The sequence below is a fragment of the Mustela nivalis genome (genome assembly GCF_964662115.1).
Source record: "Mustela nivalis genome assembly, chromosome: 12".
In the NCBI taxonomy this organism is placed as follows: Eukaryota; Metazoa; Chordata; class Mammalia; order Carnivora; family Mustelidae; genus Mustela; species Mustela nivalis.
The window spans coordinates 22,036,204-22,055,930 of record NC_139031.1 but is presented as its reverse complement, the minus strand read 5'-3'; the positions used below and the strand labels follow the sequence as shown (position 1 = coordinate 22,055,930).

The 19,727-nt window shown below is 37.6% G+C and overlaps 1 protein-coding gene and 1 long non-coding RNA gene across 3 annotated transcripts in view; one reads left to right on the top strand and one right to left on the bottom strand.

Annotated features, from left to right (window-relative positions):
• Positions 1–19,727, bottom strand: part of LOC309845745 — a 413,192-nt gene that overhangs the window by 80,030 nt on the left and 313,435 nt on the right. The gene's annotated exons all lie outside the window — the stretch shown is intronic.
• AHCYL2 (adenosylhomocysteinase like 2) overlaps positions 1–19,727 on the top strand; it is a 165,138-nt gene that overhangs the window by 14,077 nt on the left and 131,334 nt on the right. The window lies entirely within an intron of this gene.

Here is a 19,727-nt window from a genome sequence, read left to right as displayed (position 1 = left end):
TAAAAAGACTAAAATTACACCTCTTACCCATCCCCTGTTAATGTTTCCTCCTTTTTTTTTTGAGCTGGAGTGAACATCTTTAAATTATGTTTCCTTATCATGTATATGATAGTTTCTCTAGTGTATATCCCATGAGCAAAATTGCTTAAGGTATACCAACTTTACCAGATATTCCCAAATTGCTTTCTAGAGTGGTTTTATTAACACTTGTTTTCTGAATCCTTAATAATATGTGGTATTATTAGATATTTAATTTTTGTCAGTCTGGTGGTATGTGAAATGGTTCTCTGTTTTAATTTGAATTTCCTTGGATATTAGTGAGACCGAGCATCTTTTAATATGTTTGTAGTCCTTTTGGATTTCCTTATCTGTAAAATGTCTAAGGGGATTCCTGGGTGGCTCAGTCCGTTAAGCATCTGCCTTTGGCTCATGTAATGATCCTGGGGTCCTGAGATAGAGCCCTGCATCCCCTAGGTCAGGCTTCCTGCTCAGCAGCGACCTTGCTTCTCCCTTCCCTCGCCCATCCTTTCCCAGCCCACTGGTGCTCTCTCTTGCTGTCTCTCAAATAAATAAATAAAATCTTTTTTCTTTTTTCTTTTTTTAAAGATTTTTTCTTTATTTATCTGACAGAGATCTCAAGTAGGCAGAGAGGCAGGCAGAGAGAGAGGAGGAAGCAGACTCCCTGCAGAGCAGAGAGCCCGATGTGGGGCTCGATCCCAGGACCCTGGGATCATGACCTGAGCCGAAGGCAGAGGCTTAACCCACTGAGCCACCCAGGTGCCCCAATAAATAAAATCTTAAATAAAATGTCTATATTAGTGTTTTTACCATTTTTTCTATTGTGATCTCACTGGTTTTCTTCTTGATTTTTAAGAGTTCTTTATTAATATATTTGTTCTAATCCTTTATCAGATATTTGTGTTGCAGATATCCTCTGGTCTGTGGCTTGTCTTTTTTACTTACTATGACTTATACAGAAGTTAAAATATGTAATATAAAATTGATCTATTTTTCCCTCCATATAGTTTGTCCTTTTTGATTCTTTGTTTTTTTGTTTTTTTTTTAAAGATTATTTATTTATTTATTTGACAGACAGAGATCACAAGTAGGCAGAGAGGCAGGCAGAGAGAGAGAGGAGGAAGCAGGCTCCCTGCGGAGCAGAGAGCCTGATGCAGGGCTCGATCCCAGGACCCTGAGATCAGGACCTGAGCCGAAGGCAGAGGCTTTAACCCACTGAGCCACCCAGGCGCCCCTTGATTATTATTTTAGAAACTTTTCCCTATCCTGATACGTAATGCCACTTCTTGTCACGTCTTCTCTATCCTCCATTCTCTTTCTGGGTTCTGTATTATGTTTCATTGTATTCTTTGTTGCTTTCTTTACCAATACCACACTTTTTTTTTTCTTTAATTCTAGACCTCTATAGTAAATATTTGCTTGGGTAAATTCTTCCGAATGTATTTTTAAATTTTTAACAGCTTTATTGGGTAAAATTTACATAGGATAAAATATACCTATCGTAAATTACAGTTCAATGATTGTTAATACATTTGCAGAGTGTTTTTCAATATAGTAAAAAATACATATGAAACATAAAATTTACGGGCGCCTGGGTGGCTCAGGGGGTTAAGCCTCTGCCTTCGGCTCAGGTCATGATTCCAGGCTCCTGGGAACAAGCCCTCATTGGGGTTGTTTAAGTAATCTCTGCACCCAACATAGGGCTTGAACTCAAAACCACAAGATCAGGAGCTGCATATTCTTCTGATTGAGCCAGCCAGGCACCCCCATCATTTTATATATATACATATTTTTAAAAAAAGATTTATTTATTCTAGAGAAAGCATGTGAATGGGGGATAGAGGCAGAGAGAGGGAGAGAGAGAGAGAGAGAGAGAGAGAGAGAGAATCCTCAGACTCCCTGCTGAGCATGGAACTTGATCCAGGGCTTGATTCCAGGATCCTGAGATCATGACCTGAGCCAAAATCAAGAGCTTGCCACTCAACTGATTGAGCCACCCAGGCAGGCGCCCCTCATTTTATATTATTACTAACAGTGTACAAGCATTCTAATTTTTCTATATCCTCAATAACACTTGCTTGTTTCTTTATCATAATAACCATCCTAGTGAATATGAAATGGGTAGAGTTTTAAAATCACACCACAATCTACTTTGGGAACAGTTCTCTTTCTCCCAGAAACCCCTATTGCCCATTTGCAGTAAATCTCTGCTCCCACTTTCTGTCCCAGGTATTTACTGATTTGCTTTCTTTATACATTTGCCTTTTCTGGAAGTGAATCATACAATATACTGTCTCTTGTGTCTCTGGCTTTTTCACATAAGGTAATATTTTTGAGGTTCATTCACATACTGGTAGTTTTTCCTTTTTACTGTCAAATGGCATTCCATTGTATAGATATACAACATTTTATTTATCACTTTACTAGTTGATAGATTTTTTTAGATTATTTCCAGCTTTTGGCTATTTTGAATAATGCTGCCCTGAACAGTCATGGATAAGTCTTTGTGTGGACATAAGTTTTAATTTCTCTTGGACAGATATCTAGAAGTGGAATTGATGGGTCATGTATTAAGTTTATGTTTAACTTTTTAAAAAAGGTTAAACCACGGGCACCTGGGTGGCTCAGTGGGTTAAGCCTCTGCCTTCGGCTCAGGTCATGATCCCAGGGTCCTGGGATCGAGCCCCACATCAGGCTCTCTGCTCAGCAGGGAGCCTGCTTCCCCCTCTCTCTCTGCCTGCCTCTCTGCCTACTTGTGATGTCTGTCTGTCAAATAAATAAATAAAATCTTAAAAAAAGAAAAGAAAAGAAAATGGTGAACTTTTCTGAAGTGATCATATAACATTACATTATACTAGCAATATATGAGTATTTCAGTTTCTTTACACTCTTGCCAACATTTGGCATTTTTTTTTTTACTATTATTATTATAACCATTTTAGTGGTTATGTAGTGCTATATTATTATGGTTTTAGTTTACATTTCTCCATGACTGGTGATGTTGAGAGCATCTTATGTTTATTAGCCTTTTGTGTATCTTTGGTGAATTGTCTATTCAGAGCATTTGTCCATCTTTAAGTTGGGCTGTTTTCTTCTTAAGTTGTAGGAATTTTTTCTATATCCTAAATACAAGCCCCATATATTTGCAAATATCTTCTCTTTGTCTGTGGCCTGTCTTTTCATTTTCCTAATGATAGGTTTTGAAGAGCTAATGGTTTTAATTTTGATAAAGTCCAGTTTATCAAAGTCCAGTTTTTAAATAGATGATGCTTTTGGTGTGAATTCACGTGCACAAAAGTGCTCTCCTATGAGTTCTTCTAGCAGTTTTATAGTTTCAGATTTTATATTTAGGTCTGTGATCCACTGTGAGTCTTTTTTTTTGTCTGGGGTAAGATAAATGGACCTCATCTTTTTTCCTTTATATAGATATCTGGTTGTCCCAGCACCTTTTTCTGAAGACTCTCCTTTGGCTATTGAATTGACTTAACACTATTGTTGACTGTCATTTGTCTGTAGATGTATGGGTTTATTTCTGGGCACTATATTCTGTTCCAATGGTCTGCTTGTTTATCATGATGTAAATACTGTACTCTTCTTGATTACTGTAGCTTTAGAGTAAGTACTGGAATTGGATAATATGAATGCTCCTATTTTGTTGTTCTTTTTTGGAATTATTTTGACTACCTTAGGCCCTTTAAATTTCCATACAAATTTTAGGATAAACTTGTCAATTTTTACAAAAAACCTTGCCAAGGTTTTGATAAGGACTGTGTCAAATCTGTGGTTATTTTGGGGAGAATTCCCATTTAATTGCTGTTGAGAGTTATAATCAATGAACATAGAACCAAAATTTTAAACTGGCCTTTTTTAATCAAAGATTAGTCTGTATCACATGAACTTGTAAAGAACATTTAGATTAGTTTCTGTACTTCCGAGAATTTTAGGAATACTTAATTTATATAAGCACTTGTTTATCTTTAGGCCAACTTTACTAGAACTGCTTTAAAGGATTTTATAAATTAGTTTGCTAATAGCATCTGGAGTTAGAAAAATAACATGTATATTTAACATATTCATATATATACACACGCATACATAAAACATACAGAGAGATGCAAATAGAAATGTTACAGTTTTCATTATAAATCTTTATCATGACTTAGGTATAAATATACATTTACAATTCACCAATTTATGTAAGAGTTGATTCTCATTTTAACCCTAGTATTACTATTATTTTTTAATTTTTATTTTTTAAAGATTTTATTTATTTATTTGACAGAGAGAGATCACAAGTAGGCAGAACAGCAGGCAGAGCGGGTGGGGGGTGAGCAGGAAGCAGGCTCTCCACTGAGCAGAGAGCCCCATGTGGGGCTCGATCCCAGGACTCTGGGATCATGACCTGAATCGAAGGCAGAGACTTAACCCACTGAGCCACCTAGGTACCCCTACTATTATTTTTTAAAAGATTTTATCTATTTATTTGAGAGAGAGTGAGCACAGGAGCATGCACGCACAGGTGGAGGGAGGACTTGGAGAAACTGAGTCCCCCCCTGGGCCTGAGCCTGACGCAGGGCTCCATCCCAGGACCATCAATCCTGACCTGAGCCAAAGTCAGACGCTTAACTGAATGAGTCACCCAGGCACCCACTTTAATTTTTTACCCCAAATATGTTTCCGACAGATGGAAAAGTTAAGGTTACCTGCTCAATGATTGCAAAAGCTTTTTTTTTTTTTTTTAACTGTTATTTGTGGAGAAGCCTTTTAAGATCTTCATTCATCCTTGATATAATCTTTTGGAGGCTGTGGACTAAATTTTGGACAAGGGACTCGAAACAAGTCAAGTAGCAATTTGTTTACAAAATGCGTCTTTAATTTTTTTTCCTTTGGGTTGGACAGCGAGAGTTATCTCTTTGGAAGTATGCATTTCAAAGAGTTGCCTGTCAGATCCTAGAGAAGATAGGGTAGAGAATTTATCTTTCTAAGGCAGTAGAGAAAGGATGTGACAGTTTTCCCTACAATGGAATTCAGGGCAATGTTTGCCTATTATCAGTAATCTAACATGAGTATTAGGTTTCTCTCTCTCTCTCTCTTTTTTTTTTTTAATTTTTAATTTTTTAAAGTAATCTCTGCACCCAACCTGGGGCTTGAATTCATAGCCCTGAGATTGAGTCACATGCTCTACTGACCGAGCCAGCCAGGCTCTATCTACCATCTACCCCTGCCCACCTGCTTTTTTTTAAAACTGTGCAACAAATATAGGGGCACCTGGGTGGCTTAGTGGGTTAAGCCTCTGTCTTTGTTTCAGGTCATGATCTCATGGTCCTGGGATCCCTCATCAGGCTCTCTGCTCAGCGGAGAGAGCTTCCCCCTCTCTGTCAGATAAATAAAGTAAAATCTAAAAATCTAAAAACAAAAAAACCCAAACTACACAACAATCTAATGACTTCTTTGCTGTGGAAATTCAAAATGTATTTGCAAGGGGCTTAGCATGGAAAGGCCTGTATATTTTCTGGGCCCTTTGTTATCACTATTTCTTGGCTATCTGTGTTAGCATAAATCTAAAGCCTGCTCTGAGTATGATCTTACCTCCTAATCTCTCTCTCTCTCTCTCTCTTTTTTTAAAGATTTATTAATTTGTGTGTGTGTGAGAGAGAGAAAGAGAGCACCGTGCATGCGCAGGTGGGAGGGGCAGAGGAAGAGAGCTTCTCAAGAAGTGAGTAGAGATTCTCTACAGTGCTGAGCACCGTAGCCAGAGGCAGAACTCGATCTCATGACCCTGGGATCCTGACCTGAGCCAAAACCAAGAGTCAGATGCTTAACCTGCTTAAACCAACTGAACCACCCAGATGCTCCTTACCTCCTAATCTTAAGGGAGTTTTTTTTGGTATTTGTTTCTCCTTCTCAGACCAGTCATACAACCCTTTTTCTTTCTTTTTTTCTTTTACCAATCTGATCTAACTGTAGGTACCATTAGGACATTGTTTAAGGTGAGTGCCCTCTAAAAATTCTTTTCTTTTTAAAAAAATTTTTATAGGCTTGAACTCATGACTCTGAGCCTTGTGTTCTACCAACTGAGCCAGACAGGTGCCCCTAAAAATCCTTTTAGATATAAAAGTCCAACTCTTCAAAGGTGTACCTATTTCAGTGTGACCAGCAAGCCTTTTTTATGGCTTAACTGTGGATGCAAGAAGTATCCTCAAAAAAGATGCAAAAGATGCAGACACCTTTAAGAGACAGAGTTATTCCCAAAGATAGCCTACACAAGTTAAGACTTTTTGTTGTCCTTACAGGTGGTATAAAGAAACTCCTTATGAAAGGACACTAAAGACAAAGAGACAGGAAAACAGTGACTTTTTCTGGGAGGCTTAAGGATCAGTGACCGAGTGGGTATCCAAAACCAAATTCATGACAGTCACAGTCCAAAGAACTAATGCTTAAAAATGTTTTTCTCCTGCTAATCTGAATTTGGAAAAGAAGGCATAAGGAGAAGTTCCCCTTCCTTTCTTGACCAGACAAGAGACAAAAATCCAGGAGACTGACTTTGGTAAGAATTCTTACCTTTTGCTGGCCTTTGTCAGTTGCCCCAGGATTTTTAGCTATGGTCTCTAGGGATTGTGAGGTTTCTCAGCTGTTCCTTCATGGTCACTAAAACTATAGAGGAAGAAAAAAATCTTTTTTCTACTACCCTCTTTGGCTTTCTGGCTGGGGCCCTGTAAATTTGACTGATAAAGACAAATTAACAAGAGAAAATCAGAATTATTTAATAAAAGTTTTACATGAGATGAGAGCCTTTATAAGAAAATAAAAACCCAAAGAAATTGTTTAATGTGAATTTTTTTTTTTAAGATTTATTTGAGAGAGAAAGAGAACATGAACAGGAGGGCCAGAGGGAGAGGGAGAGAGACTCTTAAGCAGACTCCATGTTGAGTGTGGAGCCTGACACAGGGCTTAATCTCATAACATGGATATCAGGACCTGAGCCAAAACCAAGAGTCAGGTGCTTAACCAGCTGCACACCCAGGTTCCCTAAACCTGAATGTTTTTATGCTAGTTTTGATGAAGAGTAGAAAGTTGTGGCAATACATGATAGAACAGAAGGGTCTTAGCTAAGAGTAGTAAACTGGGGAAACTTAGCAAGGTCTTAATATTCATTATGCCAGAGTGCCATATTTTGGGACAGTATGTTCTGAACCCCATCAGTAATGATGATAAATCACATAGCTTGATAATGATGATATCTAAAAGTAATTATTTCCAATATGAATACACTCATTAATCTACATAGCTAATTCTAGATTCTTTTCCTTTTATACTGCCTTCTGAGTTATTATAGTGGCTTATCAATTTTATGGTCTTTTTTTTTTTTTTAAAGATTTTATTTATTTATTTGTCAAAGAGAGAGGGAGAGAGGGAGCATAAGCAGGCAGAGTGGCAGGCAGAGGCAGAGAGAGAAGCAGGCTCCCCGCTGAGCAAGGAGCCCAATGTGAGACTTGATCCCAGGACCCGGGATCATGACCTGAGCCAAAGGCAGTGGCTTAACCAGCTGAGCCACCCAGGCGTCCCTAATTTTATGGTCTTTATAAAGGATCTTTTGGATATTCCAGAAATCTTTAATTTAATTAATTAATTAATTTATTTATTTACTCCTTCCTTTGGGTAATGTCTTTAAATCTCTTTTGTTGGTTAGTGGACCCACTTTTTGTTCATTAGGTATTTGGCTTGCTTTTGGTGGATTTTCACTATTTATTTATTTATTTATTTTTAAAGATTTTATTTATTTATTTGACAGAGAGAGATTACAAGTAGGCAGAGCGGCAGGCAGAGAGAGAGAGGAGGAAGCAGGCTCCCTGCTGAGCAGAGAGCCCGATGCGGGACTCGATCCCAGGACCCTGAGATCATGACCTGAGCCGAAGGCAGCGGCTTAACCCTCTGAGCCACCCAGGTGCCCGGATTTTCACAATTTAATGCTAGCACATAATAGGTGCTGAATGTTTGTGATAATAGAGCTGAGCCCCATCATGAACCATTGATTTGTAACATACCAGCTCAAGTAACTCTGTCCCTTGAATGAATGTAACTCCTGATACAGTCACATAACATGAAAACGTTAGCATTTTCAGCTCTTGTGTATAACATTCTTGGTTAGATTCTCGGTCACATGTCACTGGTAATTAAACCTTTGGAAAGATCCTGAGAGTTTTCAGACTCTGGCTAGACAGTAGCAACAAGAACCATATCTAGTATATACTAACATGATGAAACTTGGCGATTCTAAAGCAATACTAGTTTTATTCAGGAGTATCAGGTTATATCAGTTAAGACTCCTTTCACTGGAAACGTACTTTGTAGATTTTATAGTTTTATTTACTCTTTTTTTTTCTTCAGAGTTGTTTCTTAAGTCTGTAGCAGAGATCATGGTAGATACATATCGGTACTTGAAGACTAGGATACTCAGCAAGAGGGCTGTTGGCTTAAAGGGAGCAGGGATGGTGCTTATTTTGGGTTTGCAGTCATACTCTTGAAGCCTTTGTCCTAATCTTAGGAAAAATAAAGGAATGGCACCCTAGGAAGGTTGGGACCTTGCCAATATGTAGCACAGTATCAAAGAATACTCTCTTTAGAGCATTTATAAGTATGAATTAGTGCTTACAGTAGCACTGTGGTAAGCAATTATAGTTTACTAATGGCAAGGCCAAATAAAATGAAATTAAATTAATGTTTGTTAAATGCCATTAAGCACTCTACTTAATGGTTGTGCAAGGCTCCAGAGCAGACAGCTGTAGATACAGAATCCAAATGCTGCATTTTTGCCACAAGAGCATCTTAGTCTCTATTTCTGTAAATATAAATAATTCCCAAATTATAAGATTGTAATACAATTATAAGATTATAATACAGAAATATATATATATAATCTAATATATATATATTATTTATTTTAGAGAGAGAGAGAGTGCATGTGCGTGCAAATGAGGGGAGAGGCAGAGGGCAAAGGAGAGACTCTCAGACTACACACTGAGCACAGTCTGACCCTGAGATCCTGACCTGAGCCAAAACCAAGAGTCCGACACTTAACCGACTGAGCTACCCTGGGCACCCCAGGAATATATTCTTTTTTTTTTTTTTTTTTAAAGATTTGATTTATTTATTTGTCAGAAAGAGAGAGAGCGAAAGCACACAAGCAGGCGGAGAGGCAGGCAGAGGCGGAGAGAGGCAGGCTCCCTGCTGAGCAAGGAGCCTGATGCGGAACTCCATCCCAGAACTCTGGGATAGTGACCTGAGCGGAAGGCAGCGGCTTAACCCACTGAGCCACACAGGCGTCCCCCAGAAATATATTCTTTAGCAGACATAAGAATGCAGATGTTTCAAAATATACTTATTTAGGTCTTTATGTTTCATGAATTTTCAAAGGGTAAAAAGAATTAGAAAATAAACAACAAACCTAGTTTGTAGTTATATCTTTTTAGCTAAAGTATTATGATTTAGTCAAATCAAACACAGGGTAAAAAAACTGAACATATTCTTGTTCTATAAATATTTCAAATGCTTATTTGATTGAATCATAATATAAACACTTGGTTAAAGTATTACAGAATAACTCAAGTTTAGCTTTTTTACCTTGTGTTTGAAATGTTAATATAACATTTAAATGAAGATGTTTTACAGATAGTCAGAACTGGAGTGTAAGTAGAAATTGAAGGAAGGCATCAAGAAACAGCTTTGGGAAGTTGTTATGAAGGTCCTAATCATAATGATAGCTATACTTAGAACCATTGTAGGGGGTTAAACAAGATAAGCTTGGGCACAAAGCACCATTAATAGACAGGAAGAAGAAAAAAAATGTTGGCAAGACTACATTATTATCCTATAATATAATTTTACCTTTGTATAGCTCCTTATATCTTTTAATTCAGTTAAATGCATCATTTTATTTGATACAGAAATAGAGTTTGAAATATACTAAGTGACTTCTTAATGAAATAGTTTCAGGGAAGCTATTACTGTTTTTTTAAACTATGATTTAAAAAACTACATACTTTACATTTAATTATTTTGCACACGATTGGTACATTGTTAATATTTTTCAAAGAAATAGCAGTTTTGTTGAAACTAGAGCCAAAGTCTTTTAATTTTCTATCTGAGTCTCTTTGTTGTACCATACTACTGCAAAACCATCAGGGTTCATTAAGCCAAAACAGTGTTATCTATAGGCTTTATTTCAAAGATCTAATTTTATAAAAAGTGTTGAAGGCAATATTATGGCTACCCTTTATTTTCTCTGATCTAGGTCATCAGCTTATGAGGGGAAGAAAAAGGCTTCAGAAGTTTGAGTAAAATGGTAAAAATTTGAAGTAGTTTTTTGTGGATTATAAGCAAGTGAATTAATCAAAAATATAGTAGCATTTCAGAATTAATCAGAAAGTGTATAATTAATTTTTTAAAAGATTTTATTTATTTATCTGACAGAGTGAGAGATCACAAGTAGGCAGAGAGGTTGGCAGGGAGAGAGGAGGAAACAGTCTCTCTGCTGAGCAGAGAGACCCATGCGGGATTCGATCCCAGGACCCTGAGATCATGACCTGAGCTGAAGGCAGAGGCTTAACCCACTGAGCCACCCAGGTTCCCCTAAATTTTTAAAAAAGACTTTATTTATTTGACAGACAGAGATCACAAGTAGGCAGAGAGGCAGGCAGAGAGAGAGGAAGGGAAGCAGGCTCCCTGCTGATCAGAGAGCCGGATGGGAGGCTCGATCCCAGGACCCTGAGATCATAATCTGAGTGGAAAACAGAGGCTTTAACCCACTGAGCCACCCAGGTGCCCCTAGAATTAAATTTTCTAAGTCACATTTTAACAATTTAAATTTAATTTAAAATTAGTTTTTAAGTAGCCTCCATACCCAGTATGGGGTTTGAATTCATGACTCTGAGATCAAGAGTCACATGCTCTACTGATTGAGCCAGCTGGGGGATCCTCTAGTAGTCAACATTTTAAAAAATTAATTAATTTGTGTGTGTTTAAGTAAGCTCTCTGCCTAATATGGGACTTGAACTCATGACCCCGAGGTCAAGAGCCAAATGCTCTACCAGCTGAGCCAGCCAGATGCCCCATAGTAGTTACTATATTTTAAAAAGTAAAAAGCAACAAGTAAAATTAATTTTAACAATTTATTGTATTTAACCAAACAAATCCCAAACGTTATTTCAATATGTAATCAGTATAAAAATTCTGATATTTTGCGCTTTTAAATTTTTTTATTTTTATTTTTAAAATTAAAAAATATGTATTTACTTTAGAGAAGGGGGGGAAGAGGGTAAGAAGGAGAGAGAGAGAATCCCAAGCAGACTCCCTGCTGAGCACAGAGCCCTATGCAGGTTTCAGTCTTCAGACCCTGAGGCAAAATCAAGAGTTGGTAGCTTAACCAACTGAGCCATGCAGGGGCCCCTTGCCCTTTATTAGACTTCGTCTTCAAAATCTAGTGTGTTATGTTTTGGCGGCATATTTGAATTTGTACTAGCCACATTTCAAGTGCCCATCAGCTACATGTGGCTGTTGGCTATCTTTTGAATGGTGCTGTTCAAAAGTAAGTAAAAATTAATAAATTTTGAGCTGCATAGATACTATCAGCTGATTTACATGAATATACTATTTTTTCTAACAGTTCTTGGGGGTAAGGCAACTCATTTGATAGACCTGGCTTGATGAACTCAAGGGAAGTTAATCCATTTTAAAAAAAGGTGAGGGATGCCTGGGTGGCTCAGTCAGTTAAGTATTTGCTCAAGTCATGGTCCCAGGGTCCTGGGATCGAGTTCTGCTTGGAACTCCTTGTTCAGCTAGCATCCTGCTTCTCCCTATGCCCTTCCCCCTGCTTTTGCTCTCTCTGAGAAATAAATAAGTCTTAAAAAAAAAAAAAAAGGGTGAGATCCAGTTAGAAGGATGTTCATTCTACAGGAGGAGGCAATGCTAATACTAAACTTAATACCATCATCCAGTGTAGACAGGTCCACCTTGCCAGATTAAAGCTGGCGATGTCCAAGTGTACATATCCTTTAAAAATATAGAAAAGGTGGTATATAACATAACAACATTGTACATCTTGCTTTTTTCCTACTTAATATATCTTGCAGCTGCTTTGTTGTTTTTAAAGTCTATATTTCACTGAATGGAGGTACCATAGTTTATGTAACCACTTTGCTATTTATGGTTTTCAGTATTTTGCCCTTACAACAATGCTATAATGAATATCTTTATATATATTTGTTGATGAATGTCTGTAGAATAAATTCTTATACGTGGAATTTCTGATTCAAAAGGTAGGTACATTTTTTAATTTTATAAATATTGCCAAATGCAATGGAGGTTATACCAGTTAACACTCTCAACTAAAAGTGTGAATAAACTTTTTCTTAAATAGAACTGATTCTCAAAATTTATAGATTTAAAATTTTTATTGTTCTGTTCTAACAGAAGAGGCATAGGTAGGGGCACCTGGGTAGCTCAGTCGTTCAAGTGTCTGGCTCTTGGTTTCAGCTCAGATTGTGATCTCAGGGTCATGAGGTCTGAGCCCCATGTCAGGCTCAATGTGCAGCATGAAGTCTGCTTGAGATTCTCTGCCCCTCTCTCTCTGACCCTCCCACTTGTGCTTGCTCTCTCTCTAAAATAAATAGATAAATCTTGAAAGAGAGAGAGAGAGAAAGAAAGAAAGAAAGAAAAAACAGCAGCAGCATATAGGTAGCCCTGTTTTGTCCTGAGATGATCCTCTTGAGCCACCTCAGAGTTGGAATGCTTGGGGTCCGGAGTATAGAATGAAAACACCGATTGTAATCCAGCTCCCCTTATTTTATGTATGAAGAAAAGGGTTCCAGAGAGCTGAAGCTATTCCTCCAAGATCTCCCCAAAGCAGAAAAATAGGAATGGCTCTGAAATGTATGAAAGGAATTTCAGAAAAGAATTTCTTAGTGTTGTCTGTAACAGATCAACTTCAATTAATGACTTTTTGAGAATCAGACCTTTTGAAAATAACATTAGCAGTTTGATTTTGTTTTCATAAGCTTCATGGTTAGCGGAGACATTGGCAGTTCATGACATTGGAATGGATTAGGGAACTTGATGGTCAGGGAAAAAGTAAGGGAGGAAGCTTTTGCCTTACATACTTCTGATGCAATGATAGCTGATCTGAAAAGCAAAAGGGGCAAAGGCTAGCTGAGGAGGATGAAGTGGTGAAGGAGAAGAAAGATCTGGAGTGCCTAGTCTAGTGCCTGGTCCATAGTAGCTGCTAGTTATGCTAGTTCTGTGTTAGTGGTAGTATAGATTGGTCTAACCATTTTGGAAGGAAGTACTCACTCAGATTATACATTACGTATACCCCATGATCCAGAAGCTCTTTTTCTGGGTGTATATCTGAAAGGAATACTCACACAGTACATAACTGTTGTTCATTGTGGTGTTATTTGTTTACAGAAAACAAACTTGTCTTTCTTTTTCCCTAATGATGGGTAAATTATGATAGATTTATACTATTAAGAACTGTCTATCAATTTGAAGCGGAGGACTAGATGTGCACATGGCAACATAATGTATCTTAAAAACATGGTACTGAATAAAAACAGAAAGGAACAGACTGGGATATGTAATATAAAATAGCATTTATATAAATTAAAAAATGTATGTAAGTAAAACACATTGCACAGTTCGTAAGAAAATATGTAAGCACATTTATTATATTACAACGTTTGTCTAGATTGAGTGCTAATGGGAGTGGGATAAAAGAGAATAAATTGAATAAAAATATGTAAATGTAGAACTTCATTTCTTTAGTGAGGTGATGTTTGGAACATCTATCGGTTGACTAGGAGATATCTGCAAACCACTACCCTGTGTCTCTCATTATTACTACCTTTGGGAGTAATATTTCTGATAACAAATTATCATTGGAACATATTTTGTTGTTAATCTAACTATACTTAAACTGAAATTTTGGGTTCATGTTTCTGAAATCTTCCTCTTTTTTTTTTTTTTTTTTTGCCTTTATTTTCTCTTCACTTTTTCTGTTACTGTATGTTCTGTTTGGTTGGTACTTTCATATAAATATACTAGTCTAATCATTTATATCTCATTTAGATACTACTTGAATAGCCAGCACTATATGTTGTCATTCTTAGAAGATGATACTGACACTTAGTGATGAGTCATATGAGACATTCTTCAGTGTCCTCTTAGATAATGGCCTTTTTTGAATAAAGGAAGGGAAAAAAATACTGGGAATAAGCTCTCACTAGTTTGATCCATTACCCTATATAATATTTGTTATTTATCTTGCTTTTCCTTAGAATCGCTGCCTAGGGTACATAAAAGTAGTGACCCCTAGAGAGTTCTGGGAGGTAGCAGTGAGATCTTAGGTAGAATACGGTATAGGAAACAAATGGGCCCTATCTTTCTGCAATTTCTGTTGCTAGAACTACTCTTCCTTTTGTAGGTCATGAACTTTTGAGTAGCCTGAGTTTTGAGTTAGCCTTAATTGAGGTTTTGGTTGGGAGTGTGTACCACCCAGTCGGGTGCTCCAGATTAGCAACTGGAGAAAGGAGCGGTGATGGAATTAAAGTAACCTTGGCAACCATTATAATGTAAATGAGCCTCCTTGGGAAGGAAGTTGTGAGCGTGGGCACTTGTTAGGACATTCCTTTATAGCTTTTCAACTAAAGCCAGCTAGCATTTTGCTATTTTAAAATTCTGGTGTAGCTGCTCCTCAGACACCATCAAGTACTGTGTCGCTCTGGCCCTTTTTCAATTTTCTCAGTAGCTAATACATGTACAAAACAAAATGAATCTCTAAACTGTGCTTATTGTCTTCATATACATGGAGACCTCTTTTTCCTTTACTAACATCACCTTATTCTCATTGCCTTCTGGCACTAACATTGCTGCAGCTCTGCACCAAATCTCTGATGCACAAAGGAAGCCACTTAGGTTTCCGGAGAAACTGGGTGCTTGCTGTGTATCTATCTAATAGACCCCGATGGCCAAGATTTGGCTGATGACAGAATTGATAGTGCCAAGGTTACAACTTAAGTAGCATGAGAGAGATAAATCCTCTGTTTCAAATCTTAATTTTCTGTTTTTGCCTTTTGGCTTTAAGAAATAAAATTTCTTAACGTGTTTTGTGGGCTTCCTCTTTGTGGACTTAGAGATTGGATGAGGAAGGGAGTAACAAAAGTGAAACCAAAGTTATCAAACTGGGTTGAGTTGCTAAATTAAGTACTGTTCCTGTTTACTGCCCCCGTTATGAGTCCAGTGGTTTTACCAAAGAGTTTATGAGTGAAAAGCTTGGGGTTCTTATTCAGGGTTAACCATTGTTACACTGTTGGTGCTAAGCAAATACTTCCATCAGCCTCAGCTTTCACTTTGTAAAATAAAAGTGAAAACAAGGACTCTTTCTATTGTGGGAAATATTACAAAAGGGACTAAAATATAACGTGGTGTGATTAAGAATGTCATCTGATGTAAGATAAATTCTAAATTCTAGGATAATAAGCCTCACATATCCTCTGTAGCTTCCTTCAGTGAAGACTTTAAAATAATGTTACTTTGATTTTTTAAGCCTTCTTTCTCCAACCATACCCTTTTGTTGAGGTGTCATTCAGATCACCTCAGGTACTGCTTTAAACCAACTGTCTTTGTTGGCTTAGCCATCAACAGGTAAGTTGATCTTGAACTTCAAATATTTGAACATTTATTATATTATTATATGAAAAGCTTTATAACTGTGTGCATGGAGAATAAGTTCAAAATATGTAAAAGCATAATTCCTGCCCTTTAATCTAACAGTCATTCAAATACTTGGAAACACCTGTCATCCTTTTCCTGCCTCACATCTTTTTTTGGAAATTGTTCCTGATTCTCTTAGTTAATTGTTCTTCACATGATTTAGTTTGCCAGCCCCGTTACCACTTTCCTGGTTATCCTTTTCTGGATTTATTATATGTAGTCAGTAAGATCATATACCAAATTATGGTTTTAGGTTGGTGCTTGACTTGTAGTAGTTTTCTTTGTTCAGGTCACTGTGATATAGGAGAGAACATTCGGGTTCAAAGCTGAAGGCCAAGAAAGAATTCTTGCAAAAAGATGTTTTTTATTAAAGCACGGGGACAGGACTGGTGGGCAGAAATTAGTTGCACCAGGGTCATGAGGAGTGGCCCACTATATACTTTCAAGTTGGGAGGGGGTACAGGTTAGCATAAGTCTCTAAGGAATTTGGAAGCAAGGTTTCCAGGACCTTGAGGAGGATAGCTGTTATTGGGAAAAGGTCATATATTACCCTCTAATAAAACCTTAGTCATGAGACCCTTCAGATGTATATCGGTGGGCCATAAAGGAATTTCTAAAGGAATTTTTAAATGTTAAAGTAGACTTACAGGATCCTGGGGGCAGGGGTTGGGCTAGGGTTATCTTTTGCCTTTAGCAAAGTATTAACACGTAGGCAGTTGAGTCCTTAGAGGAATGTCCCTCTGCCTGTTTCAAGGACTTGTCATTGGGCTGTAGGTAGTAAGGAAATTTAATAATTTTTATTCTGTCTTTGTTTCCCACATCAACTGTACTGTTAAGCTGACTATGCTGACTCTTAAGCTGACTATGACACCTCATAATGAAGGCTCATTCTGAACATAATACTCAATTGTTAGAAACAACAGGTCAAAAATGGAGTCCCTTGTGCTAACCCCCGTTGTTTAATACCCCCTCGGTATTAAACCGAGATTTAATACTTAACCTAGTTGTTGTTTTGACCTTCCTCAGGAATGTAATCTTAAACTGGTCAGTCTGGAATTTCCTAGTAAGCACCTGTGTGGTTACCCTGCCTAATAGACCCTGATTTTCTCCCAAAAGAAGGTGACTTTGCCAGAATTACTTTTTTCATTAATGACACTTTTCCCATCCCCTCTCTGACTTTAAAAACCTTCCTTTTTCTTTCTTTCTTTCTTTTATAAAATATTTTATTTATTTATTTATTTGAGAGAGTGTGGGTGTATATGCAGGGAAGAGGGGGCAGGAGCAGAGAAAGAGGGACAGGCAGACTCTGCCTGTGCTGAGTGTGGAGCCCAACCCAGGGCTTGATCCGTCACCCTGAGATCATGACCCAAGCTGAAACCAAGAGTCTGATGCTTTAACTGACTGAGCCACCCCCGTGCTCCAAAACCCAACCTAACCTTTTCTTCCTTCTTTCCTTCCTTCCTTCCTTCCTTCCTACCTACCTACCTACCTACCTACCTGCCTTCCTACCTTCCTTTCTTCCTTAGATTTTATTTATTTGGCATATATATAGAGAGAGAGCACATAAGCAGGGGCAGTGGGAGAGGGTGAAGCACGCTCTCTGCACAGTGGAAAGCCTGATGTGGGGGTGGGGAGGGGATGGGGGCCCATCCCAGAATCCTGGGATCATAAGCTGAGCCGAAGGCAAATGCTTAACCAACTGAGCCACACTGGCGACCCAACCTTTGCTTTTCTGTGGCACTTTGGAGCTTCTTTCTGTTTGCTAGATGGGATCCTGTTCAATTCATGAATTTTTAAAGCCAATTTGATCTTTAAATTTACTTAGTTGAATTTTTGTTATTTAACACAACTAAATTCTTAACTAATCATCAGGTAATGTTAAAACTGATTTCTTACCAGTAGAATACTTCTTTAGATAACTACATTCATAGTTATCATTGATAAATTTCATTTTGTATTTTCAGTTTTTTGTTTTACCTGTTAAGATATTTTTAATTTTCTTTTATTATAGTAGACAATTATGGCCTTATCTAATCACCCCAGATTTATATCACTAGCAAAATTTATAAGGTGCCTTTTAAATCTCCAGGGTGTTGATAAACACCTACCAAAGTAAGGCCACATACTGAGCCCTGTAATAACATTAGAGCCTTCCATCTGATTGATATTAAGCCATTGATTAATAATCTGAGGATGGTGGTCTAACCAATTTTATTTTATTTCTTAATTTTTCAAAAAGGTTTTATTTATTTATTTGACAGAGGGGGTGAGAGTGCACTAGAAGGGGAGCAGCAGAGGGAGAGGGAGAAGCAGACTCCCCACTGAGCAAGGAGCCTGATGGGGCTCCATCCCAGGACCCTGGGATCATGACCTGAGCTGGAGGCAGAGGCCCAACCCACTGAGCCACCCAGGTTCACCCCCCACTTTTTTTTTTTTTTTTTTTAAATATAAGAAATCTTACCTTGATTCCAGTAGGATGTATTCGACCTGCTCTGTTATTTGTCTACTCTCTCAGTCTACTAATTTTGCCAAAGGAAACTTAGGTCAGCATGACTTTTTTCTTATTGAACCCATTCTGGCTTCTTGTGCTCTCTATACCCCTTCCCTACCCTACCATAGGCTGACATAGAATTTTTCTCGGAATCCTTGTTAAACTCTTAATCTGTAGTTTTAAGAATTTAGTCTCTCTCTCTTTTTTTCCTTTGAAATTGAGAGAATTGAAATAAAATTTTATTTTCTAGTCTTCTATCTTCTGTTTTCCATGAAATATCATAGAGACCTCAATGTCTTATGCTATAATTTATCTGATTCTAGAGGTTTGAATGTACTAAAAAGCTACTAGATGCTCTTTTGTGATCTTTTCTTCTGTCTCAGGCTTCAGTTTTTTCTTAACTGTATGTGTTCTGCTTTTTCTAATCTGGAAGATTATTTTTAACAAGGAAATAGATAAGCAAAATAAGAGTAGAATAGATTAGTTTTTTTTTATATTATCTTTTAACTTGATGCTAGGGCCTGTCTCATCTTTTTGTATCCAACTTTGCTGGAAGAAGACTTTTAGCACTGTATAAGCTTACATTGATTCTCTGTTATGTGCCAAGCACTGCATTAGATTCTTGGATCCACAGATGTGTAAGACATAATCTTTTCTCTTAAGGAAGCCACAGTGTAGTTGAGGAGATACATATTTACATAAATAGCAAGATAATGGCTAATAGAGGATATTTAAAATCCTGTGGTGGAGCAACCAGTTGTGTTTAAGGGGGCAGGTTTACATGAACCTTCATAGGAGAAGCTCTGTTTTAAGTGGATCCTTGAAGGAAATATAGACATTTTGGGTGGATTGGGATGGGGCTGGAGGAATAACATTCCTTTTATGAAAAACAGTATATTTAAATAAATGGACAGAAAAGCCAACATGATTGAGAAATCTTAAAATAATCCAGTATGGTTGCAATATGGAATATAAAGGGGAGTCCCAGGAAATGAGGCTGGAGAGACAAGCAGGACTGTATCAGAAGAGCCTTTATATTATGTTAGTGATGCATGAGTATCATGAAGGGTTTAAAGCAAGAGAAGTGATCAAAACCAGGGTAGTCAGAGTCCTTTTTTATGATATATAAGTCCGTTTAGGCTAGGTGTGTTGTGGTAACAAACAATCCCCTCAGTTTTAGTGCTTTATAATAAACAGGGTTTATTCTTTGTTAATGCTGCATATTTATCATGTGGCCCATTTCCAGGACCCATGCAAGAGATGCAGCTCTTGTCTGAGACATTAGCCTTGTGGTAGAGGGAAATGAGACATTACTCTGAAAGCTTCTGTTTGGAAGTAAAATGTGTAATTTCCTCTTATTTCTTTGGTATAGCAAGTCATATGGTCAAGCCTGACATCAGCTGATTGGGAATGTCTAATCCTCTACCAGGGAAGGGAAAAAAATATTTTGAAT